Genomic DNA, 19,947 nt, shown 5'->3' on the forward strand with positions numbered 1-19,947 from the left:
TAGCAGTGGGGTACCACAGGGGTCAGTATTGGGCCCTCTTCTTTTTAACATATTTATTAATGACCTTGTAGGGGGCATACAGAGCAGAATTTCAATATTTGCAGATGACACTAAACTCTGCAGGGTAATCAATACAGAGGAGGACAATTTTATATTACAGGATGATTTATGTAAACTAGAAGCTTGGGCTGACAAATGGCAAATGAGCTTTAATGGGGATAAATGTAAGGTCATGCACTTGGGTAGAAGTAATAAGATGTATAACTATGTGCTTAATTCTAAAACTCTGGGCAAAACCGTCAATGAAAAAGACCTGGGTGGATGACAAACTCACATTTAGTGGCCAGTGTCAGGCAGCTGCTACAAAGGCAAATAAAATAATGGGATGCATTAAAAGAGGCATAGATGCTCATGAGAAGAACATAATTTTACCTCTATACAAGTCACTAGTGCGACCACACTGTGTACAGTTCTGGTCTTTGGTGTATAAGAAAGACATAGCTGAACTAGAGCGGGTGCAGAGAAGAGCGACCAACGTTATTAGAGGACTGGGGGGTCTGCAATACCAAGATAGGTTATTACACTTGGGGCTATTTAGTTTGGAAAAACGAAGGCTAAGGGGTGATCTTATTTGAATGTATAACCATATGAGGGGACAGTACAAAGACCTTTCTGATGATCTTTTTAATCATAGACCTGAGACAGGGACAAGGGGGCATCCTCTACGTCTGGAGGAAAGAAGGTTTAAACATAACAGACGTGGGTTCTTTACTGTAAGAAAATAGAAATTTATTAAATGATAACCCCAAATTAGTATTTACCAGAAAACTAAACAAGAACTAATTTAAACAATATCTTTATTTCAACGTTAGGATAAACAAACCAACACAACCCCTTAAAAAACCCTTCTAATATGAGACAGGGTTAACTATCTGGTCTGCATATACATGGGCAGAGGGGTGGGGTACCTATCTGGGATCTAAACCTACACGTCCCTATGGTGCCCCCTACCTATCTGCGGAGGTTGGCACCCTCTTGGACGCAATATGGCGCCCCCGCTCCTCGACGGCTGACCCTCAATGCCCTATGGGTCCCTAGTGCACAATTTGTCGTGGACACCTCACACCTGCCCACTCCTAGGGCCCAAATATTACAAAACAGTTACCAGATAAGATTTTTCCACCCAAATACCACAATAACAGACAAACTCACTGCCTCTAAAGGCTCAATTAGGTAAACATGACACACTTGGCCGTCTGTTCTAAGCCTCCTTCACTGGCTATCACACCCTTATGCGTCCCTACCAACACTGCCCTGCCTTACAGCGGAGGTTGGCACCCTCTTGATCGCAAAGTGGCGCCCCCGCTCCTCGGCGGCTGTCCCTAGGATGCCCTAAGTAGGTACCTACAGACAGTTGAACCCGCTAGGGGAAAGTGCCTATGGGGCTGTGCTGGTGGGCTACAGTATAAGCATAAGTCGACGTGTCAGCAGAAAATGCACAGTGAATCAGACCCAGTGTCTATATACCATATATCAGCTCTATTGGTGAATTTATCACACAAGGCAAAGAGAGATGCAGTATTATCTATATACTAAGGACACATATATATAGCAATATCACTGTTATTTTAGAGTATATACATGGTGAAAAAGTCAAAATAGTAAATAATTAAAAATCTGTTGCACTTATCTGTGCCCAGATCTCGCCTCTACGCGTTTCCCCCCCATGATATGGTTCCTCAGGAGGCACATGGGAAAAAGAACCGTGTGTGACCACATCGGTGATATGCTGTGCCTGGTTGCAGGTGCAGGGATAACACTGATACAGACATGCTTATATATCTCATATGGCTCCCGCCCACACGGCGGTATTCAGGGAATTAGATCATACCTGTGGATTGCGGATTGATGCGCTAATCATAGCGCAGATGTCCAGTGGTTGCCCCCAATCCGTATCCTCACACTACACATGGCGGCCGCCATTATTCCTATGGCATTCTCGGCGTGCCTGTACTGCGCATGCGTCGTTTTCAGACCCTAGAGGTCTGTTGTATTCCTTCAAACTGCAAACTTCCTTCAAATGGAGTCCCCTCTGAGCGCCTGCGCAGTTTGAAGGAATACAACAGACCTCTAGGGTCTGAAAACGATGCATGCGCAGTACAGGCACGCCGAGAATGCCATAGGAATAATGGCGGCCTCCATGTGTAGTGTGAGGATACGGATTGGGGGCAACCACTGGACATCTGCGCTATGATTAGCGCATCAATCCGCAATCCACAGGTATGATCTAATTCCCTGAATACCGCCGTGTGGGCGGGAGCCATATGAGATATATAAGCATGTCTGTATCAGTGTTATCCCTGCACCTGCAACCAGGCACAGCATATCACCGATGTGGTCACACACGGTTCTTTTTCCCATGTGCCTCCTGAGGAACCATATCATGGGGGGGAAACACGTAGAGGCGAGATCTGGGCACAGATAAGTGCAACAGATTTTTAATTATTTACTATTTTGACTTTTTCACCATGTATATACTCTAAAATAACAGTGATATTGCTATATATATGTGTCCTTAGTATATAGATAATACTGCATCTCTCTTTGCCTTGTGTGATAAATTCACCAATAGAGCTGATATATGGTATATAGACACTGGGTCTGATTCACTGTGCATTTTCTGCTGACACGTCGACTTATGCTTATACTGTAGCCCACCAGCACAGCCCCATAGGCACTTTCCCCTAGCGGGTTCAATTGTCTGTAGGGACCTACTTAGGGCATCCTAGGGACAGCCGCCGAGGAGCGGGGGCGCCACTTTGCGATCAAGAGGGTGCCAACCTCTGCTGTAAGGCAGGGCAGTGTTGGTAGGGACGCATAAGGGTGTGATAGCCAGTGAAGGAGGCTTAGAACAGACGGCCAAGTGTGTCATGTTTACCTAATTGAGCCTTTAGAGGCAGTGAGTTTGTCTGTTATTGTGGTATTTGGGTGGAAAAATCTTATCTGGTAACTGTTTTGTAATATTTGGGCCCTAGGAGTGGGCAGGTGTGAGGTGTCCACGACAAATTGTGCACTAGGGACCCATAGGGCATTGAGGGTCAGCCGTCGAGGAGCGGGGGCGCCATATTGCGTCCAAGAGGGTGCCAACCTCCGCAGATAGGTAGGGGGCACCATAGGGACGTGTAGGTTTAGATCCCAGATAGGTACCCCACCCCTCTGCCCATGTATATGCAGACCAGATAGTTAACCCTGTCTCATATTAGAAGGGTTTTTTAAGGGGTTGTGTTGGTTTGTTTATCCTAACGTTGAAATAAAGATATTGTTTAAATTAGTTCTTGTTTAGTTTTCTTCTTTACTGTAAGAGCAGTGAGACTATGGAACTCTCTGCCGTATGATGTTGTAATGACTGATTCATTACTTAAATTTAAGGGGGGACTGGATGCCTTTCTTGAAAAGTATAATGTTACATGTTATATATATTAGATTCCTTGATAGGGCGTTGATCCAGGGAACTAGTCTGATTGCCGTATGCGGAGTCAGGAAGGAATTTTTTTCCCCAATGTGGAGCTTACTCTTTGCCACATGGGTTTTTTTTTGCCTTCCTCTGGATCAACATGTTAGGGCATGTTAGGTTAGGCTATGGGTTGAACTAGATGGACTTAAAGTCTTATTTCAACCTTTACTAACTATGTTACTTTGTTACTATGTTACCTGCGGTCTGGGTTTCTAAGCCACAGCATGTCAATTTCTCTTGCGGGAACACTTCTTAGTCTTCTGTGCGGAATTTCCCTATAGGCTTGCCTTAGATCTGTAAAGCCGCAGTTAAAAAAAACAAGCACATGCATTGTTTACGCAGGTGTTTTTAGCCTGGTTTAAATAAATAAATAAATAATTTTAAAAAATGTTGTGGTGTCCCCAATATTTTTTAATAACCAGCTAAGGAAAGCAGACAGCTGTGGGCTCTTATTATCAAGCAGGTAAGATCCCTGGTTAGTGGGCCCTTCCCTGCCTAAAAATACCATCCCACGGCCACCCGAAAATTGGCGGCTCACATGAAATGTGCCAATTCTGGCACTTTGAACAGCTCTTCCCTATTGCCCTGGTTCAGTGGCAATTGGGGGTAATGGTAGTTGGGGTTGATGACAGCTGTGATTTGTCAAAAATCACAGCTGCCATCATCCCCTGGGGTTAGTATTGGACAGGTGTCTATCAGACAGCCCCATTAGTAACCTGGTGATAAAAATAAAAACACAGAGAAAAAAACAGTTTCTTTGAATAAGGACTCCTGTCATGATTCCCAATGGCAGGGAAACATCGGAACACAAAAATAACGGACGAGCTCTGGGTGATGGAATCTCGAGCTGACCGTGAGCTAAATCTACCACACAACTAATAGTAGCCAGGGAGCATACCTACGACTTCCTAAATGCCACGCGCCAGCCGGAGGACTAACTACGCCTGGTAGAGGAAGGAACAGACCTGGCTTACCTCTAGGGAAATACCCCAAAAGATGATAGCAGCCCCCCACATGTAATAACGGTGAGTTAAGAGGAAAAGACATACACAGTATGAAAGTAGATTTAGCAAAGAGAGGTCCACTTACTAGATAGCAGAAAGATACAAAAGAGGACTTCACGGTCAACTGAAAACCCTTTCAAAAAACCATCCTGAAATTACTTTAAGACTCCTGTGTCAACTCATGACACAGGAGTGGCAATTTCAGCCCGCAAGAGCTTCCAGCTACAGAGAATAACAAAAACTGCAAACTGGACAAAAGATACAAAACAAAAGGACAAAGTCCACTTAGCTGATCAGCAGACTAGTAGCAGGAACATGCAACCGAAGGCTCTGGTTACAATGATGACCGGCAAGGAAATGACTGGAGAGCAAGGCTAAATAGGAAACTCCCAAACACTGATGGGAGCAGGTGAACTGAGACAGCAAAGCACACACAAGTCACCAGTACCACCAGCAACCACCAGGGGAGCCCAAAAAGCGGATTCACAACAGTACCCCCCCTTAAGGAGGGGGCACCGAACCCTCACGAGAACCGCCAGGGCGATCTGGATGAGCCCTATGAAAGGCACGAACCAAATCCGAGGCATGAACATCAGAGGCAGTTACCCAAGAATTATCTTCCTGACCATAGCCCTTCCATTTAACCAGATATTGAAGTCTCCGTCTGGAAATACGGGAATCCAAGATCTTCTCTACAACGTACTCCAATTCACCCTCCACCAGCACAGGAGCAGGAGGTTCAGTAGAAGGAACCACCGGCACCTCATATCTCCGCAACAACGACCGATGGAATACATTATAGATAGCGAAAGATGCCGGGAGGTCCAAACGAAAGGACACAGGGTTAAGTATCTCCAAAATCCTATAAGGACCGATGAACCAAGGCTTAAACTTAGGAGAAGAAACCCTCATAGGGACAAAACGGGAAGACAACCACACCAAGTCCCCAACACGAAGGCGAGGACCAACACGACGACGGCGGTTAGCAAACTGCTGAGTCCTCTCCTGGGACAACTTCAAATTGTCCACCACTTGTCCCCAAATCCGATGCAACCGATCCACCACCGCATCCACTCCCGGACAATCCGAAGATTCCACCTGACCAGATGAAAAACGAGGATGAAACCCTGAATTGCAAAAGAAAGGAGAAACCAAAGTGGCAGAACTAGCCCGATTATTAAGAGCAAATTCTGCCAACGGCAAAAAGGCAACCCAGTCATCCTGATCAGCAGACACAAAACACCTCAAATAAGTCTCCAAGGTTTGATTAGTTCGCTCCGTCTGGCCATTAGTCTGAGGATGGAATGCAGACGAAAAAGACAAATCAATGCCCAACCTGGCACAGAATGCCCGCCAAAATCTAGACACGAACTGAGTTCCCCTGTCAGAAACGATGTTTTCCGGAATACCATGCAAGCGAACCACATTTTGAAAAAATAGAGGGACCAACTCAGATGAGGAAGGCAACTTAGGCAATGGTACCAAATGAACCATTTTAGAAAAACGGTCACACACCACCCAGATGACAGACATCTTCTGAGAAACAGGGAGATCAGAAATAAAGTCCATAGAGATGTGCGTCCAAGGCCTCTTCGGAACAGGCAAGGGCAACAATAACCCACTAGCCCTAGAACAACAAGGCTTGGCCCGAGCACACACATCACAAGACTGCACAAAAACACGCACATCCCGAGACAGGGAAGGCCACCAGAAGGATCTAGCCACCAAATCTCTGGTATCAAAAATTCCAGGATGACCTGCCAGCGAAGAAGAATTAACTTCCGAGATGACTCTACTGGTCCAATCATCAGGAACAAACAGTCTACCAGGCGGACAACGATCAGGTCTATCCGCCTGAAATTCTTGCAAAGCACGTCGCAGATCTGGGGAGACAGCAGACAAAACCACCCCATCCTTAAGGACACCAGCAGGTTCAGAATCCCCAGGAGAGTCAGGCTCAAAACTCCTAGAAAGAGCATCTGCCTTAACATTTTTAGAACCCGGTAAGTATGAAACCACAAAATTAAACCGAGAAAAAAACAACGACCATCGTGCCTTTCTAGGATTCAGGCGCCTGGCAGACTCTAGATAAATCAGATTCTTGTGATCCGTCAAAACTACCACCTGATGTCTGGCACCCTCAAGCCAATGACGCCACTCCTCAAATGCCCACTTCATGGCCAAAAGCTCCCGATTACCAACATCATAGTTTCGCTCGGCGGCCGAAAATTTTCGAGAAAAGAACGCACAAGGTCTCATCACTGAGCAGTCGGAACTTTTCTGCGACAAAACCGCCCCCGCTCCGATCTCGGAAGCATCGACCTCAACCTGAAAGGGAAGAGAAACATCAGGCTGGCGCAACACAGGGGCAGACAAAAAGCGGCGCTTAAGCTCCCAAAAGGCCTCCACAGCAGCAGGGGACCAATTGGCAACATCAGCACCCTTTTTGGTTAAATCCGTCAGAGGTTTAGCAACGCCAGAAAAACCAGTTATAAATCGACGATAAAAATTAGCAAAGCCCAAGAATTTCTGAAGACTCTTAAGAGAAGTAGGCTGCGTCCAGTCACAAATAGCCCGAACCTTGACAGGGTCCATCTCAATAGAAGAAGGGGAAAAAATGTACCCCAAAAAGGAAATCTTTTGAACCCCAAAAACACACTTTGAACCCTTTACACACAAAGAATTCTCTCGCAAAACCTGAAAAACCCTCCTGACCTGTTGAACATGAGACTCCCAGTCATCAGAAAAAATCAAAATATCATCCAAATACACAATCATAAATTTATCCAAATATTCACGGAAAATATCATGCATTAAGGACTGAAAGACTGAAGGTGCATTAGAAAGGCCGAAAGGCATTACTAAATACTCAAAATGGCCCTCAGGCGTGTTAAATGCGGTTTTCCACTCATCCCCCTGCTTAATTCGCACCAAATTATACGCCCCACGAAGATCAATCTTCGAGAACCACTTAGCCCCCCTTATGCGAGCAAACAAATCAGTCAGCAAAGGCAACGGATACTGATATTTGACTGTAATTTTATTCAGGAGTCGATAATCAATACAAGGCCTCAGAGAGCCATCCTTTTTAGATACAAAGAAAAAACCAGCTCCTAAAGGAGATGAAGAAGGACGAATGTGTCCCTTTTCCAGGGACTCCTTAATATACTCTCGCATAGCAGCATGTTCAGGTACAGATAAGTTAAACAAACGACCCTTTGGAAATTTACTGCCAGGAATCAGATCTATGGCACAATCACAATCTCTGTGGGGAGGGAGTGAACCAATTTTTGGCTCCTCAAAAATATCACGATAATCAGACAAAAATGCCGGAATCTCAGAGGGAATAGATGACGAAATGAAAACCAAAGGTATGTCCCCATGAGCCCCCCGACATCCCCAGCTTAACACAGACATTGTTTTCCAGTCAAGGACTGGGTTATGAGATTGTAACCATGGTAATCCAAGCACCAAAACATCATGCAAATTGTACAACACAAGGAAGCGAATCACCTCCTGATGGTCTGGAGTCATACGCATAGTCACTTGCATCCAGAATTGTGGTTTATTACAAGCCAAAGGCGTAGAATCAATACCCTTCAGAGGTATAGGGACTTCCAGAGGCTCTAAATCAAACCCACAGCGCCTGGCAAAGGACCAATCCATAAGACTCAGAGCGGCGCCAGAGTCCACATAGGCATCCACGGTAATAACTGATAATGAACAAATCAAGGTTACAGACAGAATAAATTTAGACTGTAAAGTGCCAATTGAAATAGACTTGTCAACCTTCCTTGTACGTTTAGAGCATGCTGATATAACATGAGCAGAATCACCACAATAGAAGCATAACCCATTTTTACGCCTATAATTCTGCCGCTCGCTTCTGGACAGAATTCTGTCACATTGCATTTTCTCTGGCGTCTCTTCAGAAGATACCGCCAAATGGTGCACGGGTTTGCGCTCCCGCAAACGCCGATCAATCTGAATAGCCATTGTCATGGACTCATTCAGACCTGTGGGTGCAGGGAACCCGACCATAACATCTTTAACGGCATCAGAAAGGCCCTCTCTGAAATTTGCCGCTAGGGCGCACTCATTCCACTGAGTAAGCACAGACCATATATGAAATTTTTGGCAGTATATCTCAGCTTCATCTTGCCCTTGAGATAGGGCTATCAAATTAGGTTCCTCATAAAGCAACCCTAAAGCCAGAAAAAACGCATCCACATTCAGCAACGCAGGATCCCCTGGTGTCAATGAAAATGCCCAATTTTGAGGGTCACCTCGCAGCAAAGAGATTACAATCTTAACCTGCTGGACCGGATCTCCAGAGGAGTGAGGTCTGAGAGAAAGGAACAATTTACAATTATATTTGAAATTCAGGAACCGAGATCTATCTCCGGAAAACACCTCTGGTGTAGGAATTTTAGGTTCAGACATCGGAGTATGTATAACAAAATCTTGTAAATTTTGAACCTTGGTAGCAAGATTATTTAAACCTACAGCCAAACTCTGAGGGTCCATCTTTAAACAGGTGAGATCAGAGCCATTCAAGGATTAGAAGGAGAGAAAGGCAAAGGCTGTAATTAGAGCTGAAATACAACTGATCCAACTATGGAGCAAGCATAGGGGAAAGAAAAAAAAAAAATCTACAGACTTCTTTTTTCTCTCCTTTCTTCTGCCAATAACTTTAACATTGGCCGGTCATACTGTCATGATTCCCAATGGCAGGGAAACATCAGAACACAAAAATAACGGACGAGCTCTGGGTGATGGAATCTCGAGCTGACCGTGAGCTAAATCTACCACACAACTAATAGTAGCCAGGGAGCATACCTACGACTTCCTAAATGCCACGCGCCAGCCGGAGGACTAACTACGCCTGGTAGAGGAAGGAACAGACCTGGCTTACCTCTAGGGAAATACCCCAAAAGATGATAGCAGCCCCCACATGTAATAACGGTGAGTTAAGAGGAAAAGACATACACAGTATGAAAGTAGATTTAGGAAAGAGAGGTCCACTTACTAGATAGCAGAAAGATACAAAAGAGGACTTCACGGTCAACTGAAAACCCTTTCAAAAAACCATCCTGAAATTACTTTAAGACTCCTGTGTCAACTCATGACACAGGAGTGGCAATTTCAGCCCGCAAGAGCTTCCAGCTACAGAGAATAACAAAAACTGCAAACTGGACAAAAGATACAAAACAAAAGGACAAAGTCCACTTAGCTGATCAGCAGACTAGTAGCAGGAACATGCAACCGAAGGCTCTGGTTACAATGATGACCGGCAAGGAAATGACTGGAGAGCAAGGCTAAATAGGAAACTCCCAAACACTGATGGGAGCAGGTGAACTGAGACAGCAAAGCACACACAAGTCACCAGTACCACCAGCAACCACCAGGGGAGCCCAAAAAGCGGATTCACAACAGACTCCCCCATACTATCCTGTTGTGAATTCCGTTCTGGGGCTCCCTCCTGTGGTTGTTAATGGTACTTTTGTGAGTTCTGCCCTTGGGCTCCCTCTGGTGGTTTCGAGTGGAACTGCTGCTCCTTGAGGTTAGCTGTAGCAGCTGCCTTCACTAATCGTCTTGCCTGGATTTGTTATTTAAACTGGCTCTGGGCTTTAGTTCATGCCAGCTGTCAATGTTCTTGGTTGGATTTGGTTCTCTCCTTGGATTTCTCATATGGCCTGTCATTTTCAGCAAAAGATAAGTTTTTGCTAGTTCTTTGTTTGTCCATTTGCTTTGGACTCTATTGCTCAGCTATTTATGTCTCTTTTTGTCCAGCTTGTCATTATGTTATATTCAGGCTAGCTGGAAGCTCTGGGGAAGCAGATTTGCCCCTCCACACCGTGAGTCGGTGTGGAGTTCATTTTTGTAAACTCTGCGTGGATTTTTAGTTTTTAATACTGACCGCACAGTATCCTTTTCTATTCTGTCTATCTAGTTTAGTTTTGGCCTCCTTTGCTAAAATCTGATTTCATTCCTGTGTACGTCATTTCCCTCTCCACTCACAGTCAATATTTGTGGGGGCTATCTTTCCTTTTGGGGTTTTCTCTGAGGCAAGATAGCTTTCTATTTCCTTCTTTAGGGGTAGTTAGTTCTTAGGCTGTGACGAGGTGTCTAGGGAGAGTCAGGAACATCCCACGGCTATTACTAGTGTTGTTGTTAGGATTAGGAACTGCGGTCAGTAAAGATACCACCTCCTCAGAGCTCGTCCCATGTTGCCTTTTAGCCACCAGGTCATATCAGTGTGGCTCCTTAACCACCAGGTCATAACACTATCCCTTGTTCATCTGTAAGAGGAAGCAGTGATACCACTGAAGAGCCTTTGCACAAGGTGATATTAATGAGGAAAAACCATCATCTGTGGCTGGGCGAAACCAGGTAGAACCAATTTGTACCAGTATAATTGCAGTGGAAGCAAGTTATTGTGCTGGACCTTGACAGGTGAATTGCATGACAGTGTTCCTGGATATAAAAGCCCTGCTCGACAAACCGCAGGAAGGTTTGACACCAAGAAGGAAATTGGAGCAGACATAGACCAGAGATGGTGCCAAGTCAACCGTGACAGATCTCAGAGGAAAGCCTACAACATTATGATGACTCTCAGAGTTCAGACTGCACCTGTCAAGGCCCAGACTTCAGACTGTGTCAGTCAAGGCCAAGACCTGTACCCTACGCCGGTCAATTTCCAGGGATCAGATGATGCCCATCAAGAGTCGAGACAAAGTCCTTCCTGCACCAGGCCCAGGAGATATCCGCCGGTGATCAAGCACCGAAGACTGCGCTCAGGACAACATTAATGAGCAGGGCCGTCACTTCCATGTATAACATACTGTACCAGGGCTGGCCTGGGCTAGTACATCAGGTGGGGAGGGGGCTGATTGGTCATGGGAGGCTCAACTCACTTTAATAGACTTCGTCAGAAAGACTTGTGGCTTAGCGGTGACCTCCGCTAGGGCCCGAATAGCAAGAAGAACTTACATGGTAACTACCGTTAATGGGTGCAACATTCTCATAAAGAGGACATTAGCGTTATATAGTGAAGAGTTTTCATTGTTATTACAATTGCATATGGTTAATTGTTGATTTGCATTGTTTAATAGCACAAGTTGTCTTATAACTACTGTAAATTACACTGTTCACTGAATTTTCTTGCCTTGTGTACCCTGTGCATTGCATCCGGTCACCTACATTTCATTTTGGGTAGTTGACAGGATGCAACACTCAAACACAGAGATGCCAGACCAGTCCATAATCGAGTCAGTCAGGGGAAATATACCTACTGGGGTCTTGCTTAGCAATCTTCTCAAGTTCAAGGGAAGCAGTGTGTAACTGTGAGATTGGGTAAAGAGATTGAAGAGTATGCTGCGCATATATCCCCTGACTCCTTCCGTTTAGGCCGAGTTAGCCCTTGTGACCCTTGACAAGGAAGCCTGACAGATGATCATGTACTGTCCACTCAGGGAGTGTGACACTGTGGATAAAGTGATAAAAATGTTATAGGACATGCACAGTGACACTATGGAATTAGGGCACCTCCGTATGCTGTTGTTTCAGCGGGGCCAAGGGGAAAGTCAGACCATAGTTCGGTATGTTAATACATTGGAGGAAGGGATGGCCAATATCACCAAGAAAACCCAAGATTGGCACAAAAGGCTGGGTTGATTGGATAAAGTGATGCGGGATTAACTAGCTGCTGTACTGAGGGAACCATATTTGAAACAGGCCTTAAAGGAGTGTCTGCCTGTGAATCCAGACCTGGGCTTTCAAGAGGTTGTAGCCAAAGCTAGGGTCTTAGAAAACCCCTGTCGTAAAAGGTGTGATCCGGAGCCGTGAAGTGGCCGCCCCTGGGTGGATGCACATGGAGCCCCACTGGGCCCGGAAGCTGCGGTCAAAAATATGGGATATCCGAGGTGAGCTGTGCAGTATCAAGGAGACCTCTGCTGGCATTCCCCCGCCTGGCCTCATGGCCTAAAGTCAAAGGAGGCCAAAGCGGGAAAGTTGTTTCCCATGTGCTCTGCATCTGCAGCTCATCAGTGGAACGTGTGTGTTATGGACTGGCCTGGTTTGGAGTAGGAGTAGTGATATTGCAACCACTAGGGGCATAGCCAGAGGTCATTAAAAGGAGCAGCAATGTTGTTTGAAAGTATAAGTAGGAATCGTAGTCAGGAAAGTCAGAGGTCACTATCAGGAGCAGCAATATCATTTGAAGAGGCAACAGGTGGAAGGAAGCTTGAAAAAAGGCTGGTAGCTCAACAATCACGCAAGAAAGGAGAGCAAGGCAAGTTTAGATAGGATGTACAATCAGGATGATCCAATCAGGAACTCAGGGTGGAGACCATCAGCAACAACATAGGTACAAGTATTTGGATTAACATGGAACTGTCCAGTGAGCTGAATAGCTTAGAGGGAAGAGCTGCCGTCTGGTGCACAGGAGCTGCTGGGTTTGAATCCTGACAGAGTGCTAGAGTGTTGGACATGTGGTGGAAGGGAACATATCTCGAGGGACTGTTCAAGTCAGGAAAGGAGGAGATGGGGGGCATCAGTTAAACTAATGCGCCTCACAGTATAGGAGCTGTATTATGTCTAGGTGATTGATAAGTCCCAAACTACGCAGTATCACCCACAAGGAAACAGGACCTGTGAATGCTTCAACCGGACCCTGTTACAAATGTTGTGGACCTTGGAAGAGGACAAAAAGATATGGACTTGGACAACTAAATCTACATTGGTGTGGGTCTATAACAATTGAGTCCACACAATTATTGGTTACTTACAATCCCTATATGCTGCTCCTTGGGCAAAATGGATGAGAGATTACTGAACAGGAGCTGAATTTGGAGGACTCCGGTTTGGGCAGTAGTCCAAGTACCTGGATCCGAGAACAATGAAACCGACTCTAGATAGTAAGGAGGTTGGTCGAGTGGAAGCTTTGAGAGGTAGAACACTCAGGTCAACCGCTGATGTCGGGTGAACAACTCAAGCCAGGGGACCATGTACTAGTGCATGCCAAGCGACCCAGAAGCAAGCTGGATCACCACTGGGAAGTAGTACCCTACCAAGTAGTGATGAAGATTCACCCAGATAACCCAATCTATGAGATCAGGACTGAGTAAGATGACAGAGTGTTACCCCTGGTGTTGCATCAAAATATGCTGCAGTCCTGTTCCTCTGAAGGAGAGGAACATACCCAGGTCAAGTCTCCAATGGGAGTGACAGAGGTCCCCCAAAAGGGGAGTCTTAGAGAAATAGGAAGGATGGCTTACAGTCCCACTGAGGTCACTGGAGATGACAATGCCGCTCCCAATTGGGACAGAGAACTAATCAGGACTCAATTGGAATTCCCCCCAGTCGGTATGCCCAAGATGAATTTGTCTGACCACAGATAGCAGAAAACCCAAGAGTATGCTCAACTCTTGGCTGAATTTGGTTTACTAGTAGGTAAACTTCAAACGTGCAATGATTCCACTTGCCAGAGAACTGATGAGCTAAAAGGGGAAGGAATGTGAGAGGAAGCAGTGATACACCTGAAGAGCCATTGCTTTATGTGACATTAGTGAGGATGACTGCTATCTGCTGGCAGGACGAAACTTGGTGGAGCCAATTTGTACCAGAAGAATTACAGGGGGAGGAAGTTCTTATGCTGGACCTGGACAGGTGACTTGCACTACAGAGTTCCTGGATTTAAAAGCCCTGCGCACCAAACCGCAGGAAGATTTAGCGCCAAGCAGGAGAGTGGAGCAGACATGGATCAGGAATGGTGCCAAGGCCAGCGTGACAGTCTTCAGCAGAAAGCCTGTGCCATAAAGGTGCCAGTCATTGCCTGACAAGGTCCAGATGACACACTGTTGAGACCCAGAGTTCAGACTGCACCAATCAAAACTCAGAGTTAGCAGTCAATATCCAAGAACCAGATGACACTTGTCAAGAGTTGAAACCCAGTCCTTCCTGCACAAGGCCCAAGAGACATCCGCCAATGGTCAAGCGCCGAAGATCCAAGAGGAAACAGTGACCACAGGAGCATACTTGTGGTTGCAAAGGGACAGTGTGAGTAAGCAGGGCTGTAACTTCCAGCCATAACATATGGCACCAGGGCTGACCTTGGCTAGGACATCAGGTGAGGAGGGGCCATTTGGTAAATGGATGACCCAACACACTTTAATAGATTTGTGGCCAAGTGGGAAAACCTGGTAACGCCCACTCAGGCCAGAATTGCAGGAAGAACTTACGTTGTAACTCCCATGAATAGGTATAATCTCCTCGTAAAGAGAGTATTAGAGTTTTATAGTGAAGAGCTTTCATTGTTATTACAATTGCATATGGTTCATTGTTATATGGTTCATTGTTGATTTGCATTGTTTAATAGCACCAATTGTCTTATAACTACTATAAATTACACTGTTCACTGACTGTTCTTGCCTAGTGTCCTCTGTGCATTGCATTCGGTCACATGCATTACACATCAATTTACTGAAAAAAAAATTCCATGCAGGTCCACTGTAATCCAATGAATCTGAAGTAGTCCAAGAAGGATACCTGAAAAACATAAAAAAAGAAATAAAAACAAGATTGTACCTCGTTCATCAATTTATTACCCAAAATGTTGTCATGAAGCTCCGATGTAGTGCACATTCCCCGATGTCTCCGGCGTCTGTAAATAGTAGTAAAGTGACTGCTATTCACAAGTGCCAGGTACTGATGGCAACTCTGATCCGTTTCTTTGGCTCCCGCTGAGCTCAGCAAGCCCTGGCCACGCAGATGCTGTTGTCACTACCTAGGGACTGTGAATAGCAGTCACATTACCTCTATTCACAGACCCTGGAGACATTGGATAATGTGGTACGAACGTCGTGTGCACAACTGACGTAGTGGTGCCTGGGTAGGTTCCCAAACCATAACAACCATCAAAACATAACCCAGCACTCAACTTAAGCGGTGATGAAAATAAGAGGATTTTATTCATCCAATATAAGCCTTTTTTTTTTTTTTTTTTTTTTTTTTTTGAAAATAAGAGGATTTTATTCATCCAATATAAGCCAAACGTTTCGGTCCCTAACCGGGACCTTCATCAATGACTGTAAAAATATGTACAAACATGTACAGTAAATAACAGTAAATAAACAAAAATAAAGTATATACAAAATTGTAACAAACAAGATATATAGAGTATGCGCTATTTAGAGAGGTTCTGTGGCAAATAACAAAACAGAAAAGTATAATCATGAAGAGGAAGGCATATACTATACTGGTCAAACCACATAGACTGTGAACGTACCGTATGAAGGAAGAGACGTGATAATATATGGCTGTGCTCGCCTATAATGGAGATAACGGTGACGGTGTGTTATGAGAGGCCAGAGTGTGAAGCCAAAAAAGAAAATGGAAGACAAGGCTGTGAGGGCTGGGACTTACCAAAAAGATTGCAGTAAATATGTCTGAGATGAATAGAGGACTAAGCCTGTGTGGAAGACATGGCGTAGATTAGAGGGACGTCCACATATGTATATCTGCGCTATGTCACAGAGGACTGCGTAGCGCCACAAGGTGAAAGAAGATAGTAGCCGAGTGTATGGGGTTACCTGTGTCCAGATGGCCGCGGCATCCACCGCTGTATTGCAGGTAATGAGGAGTAAAATCATGTTTAAATAGAGGAGGACTCGGCGTGTAGTTCCGGTTTCCAGGGAGGATGACCGGGCGCATTGCGCAGAAGCGGACATGTCATAGGGGGGGGCGTGGTAAGGGGATGCGTGTCATTATCGGTAAGAACAATATGGACGTGCGTTCCATCTAGCCAGGCATGCGCTGCGCATTGTGTGCATTGCGCAGAAGCGGTCATATCATAGAAGGGGGCGTAGTAGGGGAATGCGTGCCACTGTAGTTTGGACGTGCGTTCCACCTTCGGGCATGCTCTGTAGCAAGATGATAGGTTATGTGGGCCAAGGTGTGTTAACAGGTCAGACTGCAGTGTGCATGAGGGTGAGGGACACCAGGGTAGAAGGGGCCTGAAAAAATATGAAACAAAAAGTAAAGACAAAGCACTATATGATACATGATAAATAATGTGCTTATTATCCGGTGGCTTATATTGGATGAATAAAATCCTCTTATTTTCATCACCGCTTAAGTTGAGTGCTGGGTTATGTTTTGATGATTGGATAATGTGGAACACACTGGAGCTTCGTAGCATTTAGGGCCTGCTGTCAGTCAGGGCCAGGGGTGCGGTTACAGCTGCCACTCTACAGGGAGGGCCGTGTATATGGATACACCTAAATAAAATGGGAATGGCTGGTGATATCAACTTCCTGTTTGTGGCACATTAGTATATGGGAGGGGGAAAACTTTTCCAGATGGGTGGTAACCATGGTGGCCATTTTGGATCAAACTTTATTTTTTCCAATGGGAAGAGGGTCATGTGACAAATCATACTTATTGAGAATTTCACAAGAAAAACAATGGTGTGCTTGATTTTTAACGTAACTTTATTCTTTCATGAGTTATTTACAAGTTTGTTTACTGCCATTGACATGTCGCAGAGGTTAACACGTGAGGAGCATGTGAGCCGCTTATGTGCCACAAACAGGAAGTTGATATCACCAACCATTCCCATTTTATTTAGGTGTATCCATATACATAGCCAACCCTGTATATTGTCATAGTGGTGACTGAACCGGCACCACCCCGCCGCTGAAACTTGTACACTACTGAGGAGAATAAAGTTAATTTTCTCCCCGCAGCGGATAGGTTAATAATGTCAATAACCTGCAGATTAACCACATATGTGCGGGTTCATAGCATTTTTTTCTGGTGACAGGTTCCTTTTTAAGTTACTATTGCAACTATCACATACAGCATGATTGAATTTACAGTACAGATCATAGTGCATTTATATAGGTAGAATGACTATTACATACATTACCATGAGTACTATTAACCCTAAACAGGGACTATAGATTATTGTACTTGTCCAGTTGCCATTGGATATGCTCTGGTCTTGCTGGTTCTATGTTGATAGGTTTTAATGTATATTAATAAATCTAAAGATTGTTTTGATTAGCATATTGATTCCACCTGTTTTTCTTTTTCTTGGCACAATATACAAGTGCTTCTCACTAAATTAGAATATCATCAAAAAGTTAATTTGTTTCAGTTCTTCAATACAAAAAGTGAAACTCATATTATATAGAGTCATTACAGAGTTATCTATTTCAAGTGTTAGTTTCTGTTAATGTTGATGATTATGGCTTATTATGGCTTATAGCCAATGAAAACCCAAAAGTCATTATCTCAGTAAATTAGAATACTTTATAACACCAGCTTAAAAAATATTTTAAAATCCGAAATGTTGACCTACTTAAATGTATGCACTCAAAACTTGGCCGGGGCTCCTTTTGCATCAATTACTGCATCAATGTCGCTTGGCATGAACGTTATCAGCCTCTGGTACTACTGAGGTGTTATGGAAGCCCAGGATGCTTTGATAGCAGCGTTCAGCTCGTCTGCATTCTTGGGTCTGGTGTCTCTCATCTTCTTCTTGACAATACCCCATAGATTCTCTATGGGGTTAAGGTCAAGCACATTGATACTGTTGTTTTTAAACCAGGTATTGGTACTTTTGTCAGTGTGGACTGGTGTCAAGTCCTGCTGGAGAAAGAAATTTCCATATCCAAAAAACTTGTTGGCAGGGGGAAGCATAAAGTGCTCTAAAATTTCCTGGTAGATGGCTGTGCTGACTTTGGTCTTGATAAAACACAGTGGACCTACACCAGCAGATGACATGGCTCCCAAACCATCACTAATTGTGGAAACTTTACACTAGACCTCAAGCAGCTTGGCTTGTGTGCCTCTCCACTCTTCCTCCAGACTCTGGTACCTTGATTTCCAAATGAAAAGCAAAATGTACTTTCATCTGAAAACAACACCTTGGACCACTGAGCAACAGTCCAGTTCTTTTTCTCCTTGGCCCAGGTAAGAGGTTTCTGGCGTTGTCTATTGGTCATGAGTGGCTTGACAAAAGGAATGCGACACTTGTCCATTTCCTGGATACTTCTGTGTGTGGTGGCTCCAGCAGCAGTCCACACTTTGTGAATCCCCCTCAAATTTTTGAATGACTGTGGTTATTCTGGTTGCTTGTGCACCTTTTTCTACCACTCTTTTTCCTTCCACTCAACTTTCCATTAATATCCTTGGATACAGTGCTCTGTGAACAGCCAGCTTCTTTATCAATGACCATTTGTTGCTTACCCTCCTTGTGGAGTGTATCAATGACTGCCTTCTGGACATCTGTCAAGTCAGCAGTCTTCCCCATGATTGTGGAGCCTCAAACAGACTAAGGCTAGTTTCACATTTGCGGTAGAATCTGTAGCGTTTAAACAGCAACCTGAAACGCACGATAAACTGCGTGCAAACGCATCGTTTTTAGACTCGTAAAGTAACGCATGCGGTTAAAAAAATGCTGCGTTTCACGCTTTTTCATGCGTTTTGCATGCGTTTGCGTTTTCTGTGCCCATGGTGGAAAATTAAACAGGAAAAAAATCTAGATAAACAGACACCGCCAACGTGACTACAGTGGGCGTGTATTATGGGATATCTTTATATAGACCCTTGGACTGCTGTAATCTTCAGATTTTGCTACTGTATCCTGTGTCATGATGGATCTTCGCATGGAGAGCTTTTATTTCAACCTGGATTTCAGTATCAAGCTGTTTCTTGCTTGTATGTTTGCTTGGGAACAACAAAGAAATAGAGAACAACAGGGAATGACACGGCGTAGGTGTTTTTGGAGACACCCCATTATTGAACTCCGGGAGAGCCGTGGAGCCTACCACATGCTATATGGCGAGCTTAATGCCAACCCAGACAAATTCCCAGAATATACCAGGATGTCTCAAGAGTCTTTTCTGGATTTGCTTGGTCATGTCCAAGGAGCATCCTGCTGCATCCTGATAAGTGTGCATTTGTCATCAGACAGGGTTTTGGTAAGGCCGTATCTCATGGTATGTATTTTTTTTAGTTTTTTCTATGTTAGCTGGTCATGTCCAAGGAGCCATGCGGAGACAGGACACCCAGCTCTGTAGAGCGATTCCTGCAGAGGAACGTCTCCTGGTCACATTAAGGTACGTAATAATTCTAAACAAATGCCAGTCATAATTATTGTTGGTCTGCCATGTATTACCGTACATACTTGAGTATAAGTCGATCCAAGTATAAGCTGACCCCCCCTAATTTTGCCACAAAAAGCTGGGAAAACTTAATAACTCGAGTATAAGCCTAGGGCGGAAAATGCAGCAGCTACCGGTAAATGTCAAAAGTAAAAATAGATACCAATAAAATTAAAATTAATTGAGACATCAGTAGGTTAAGTGTTTTTGAATATCCATATTAAATCAGGAGCCCCATATAATGCTCCATAAAGTTTAT

Source organism: Ranitomeya variabilis, chromosome 6 (assembly GCF_051348905.1).
Source record: "Ranitomeya variabilis isolate aRanVar5 chromosome 6, aRanVar5.hap1, whole genome shotgun sequence".
NCBI lineage: Eukaryota > Metazoa > Chordata > Amphibia > Anura > Dendrobatidae > Ranitomeya > Ranitomeya variabilis.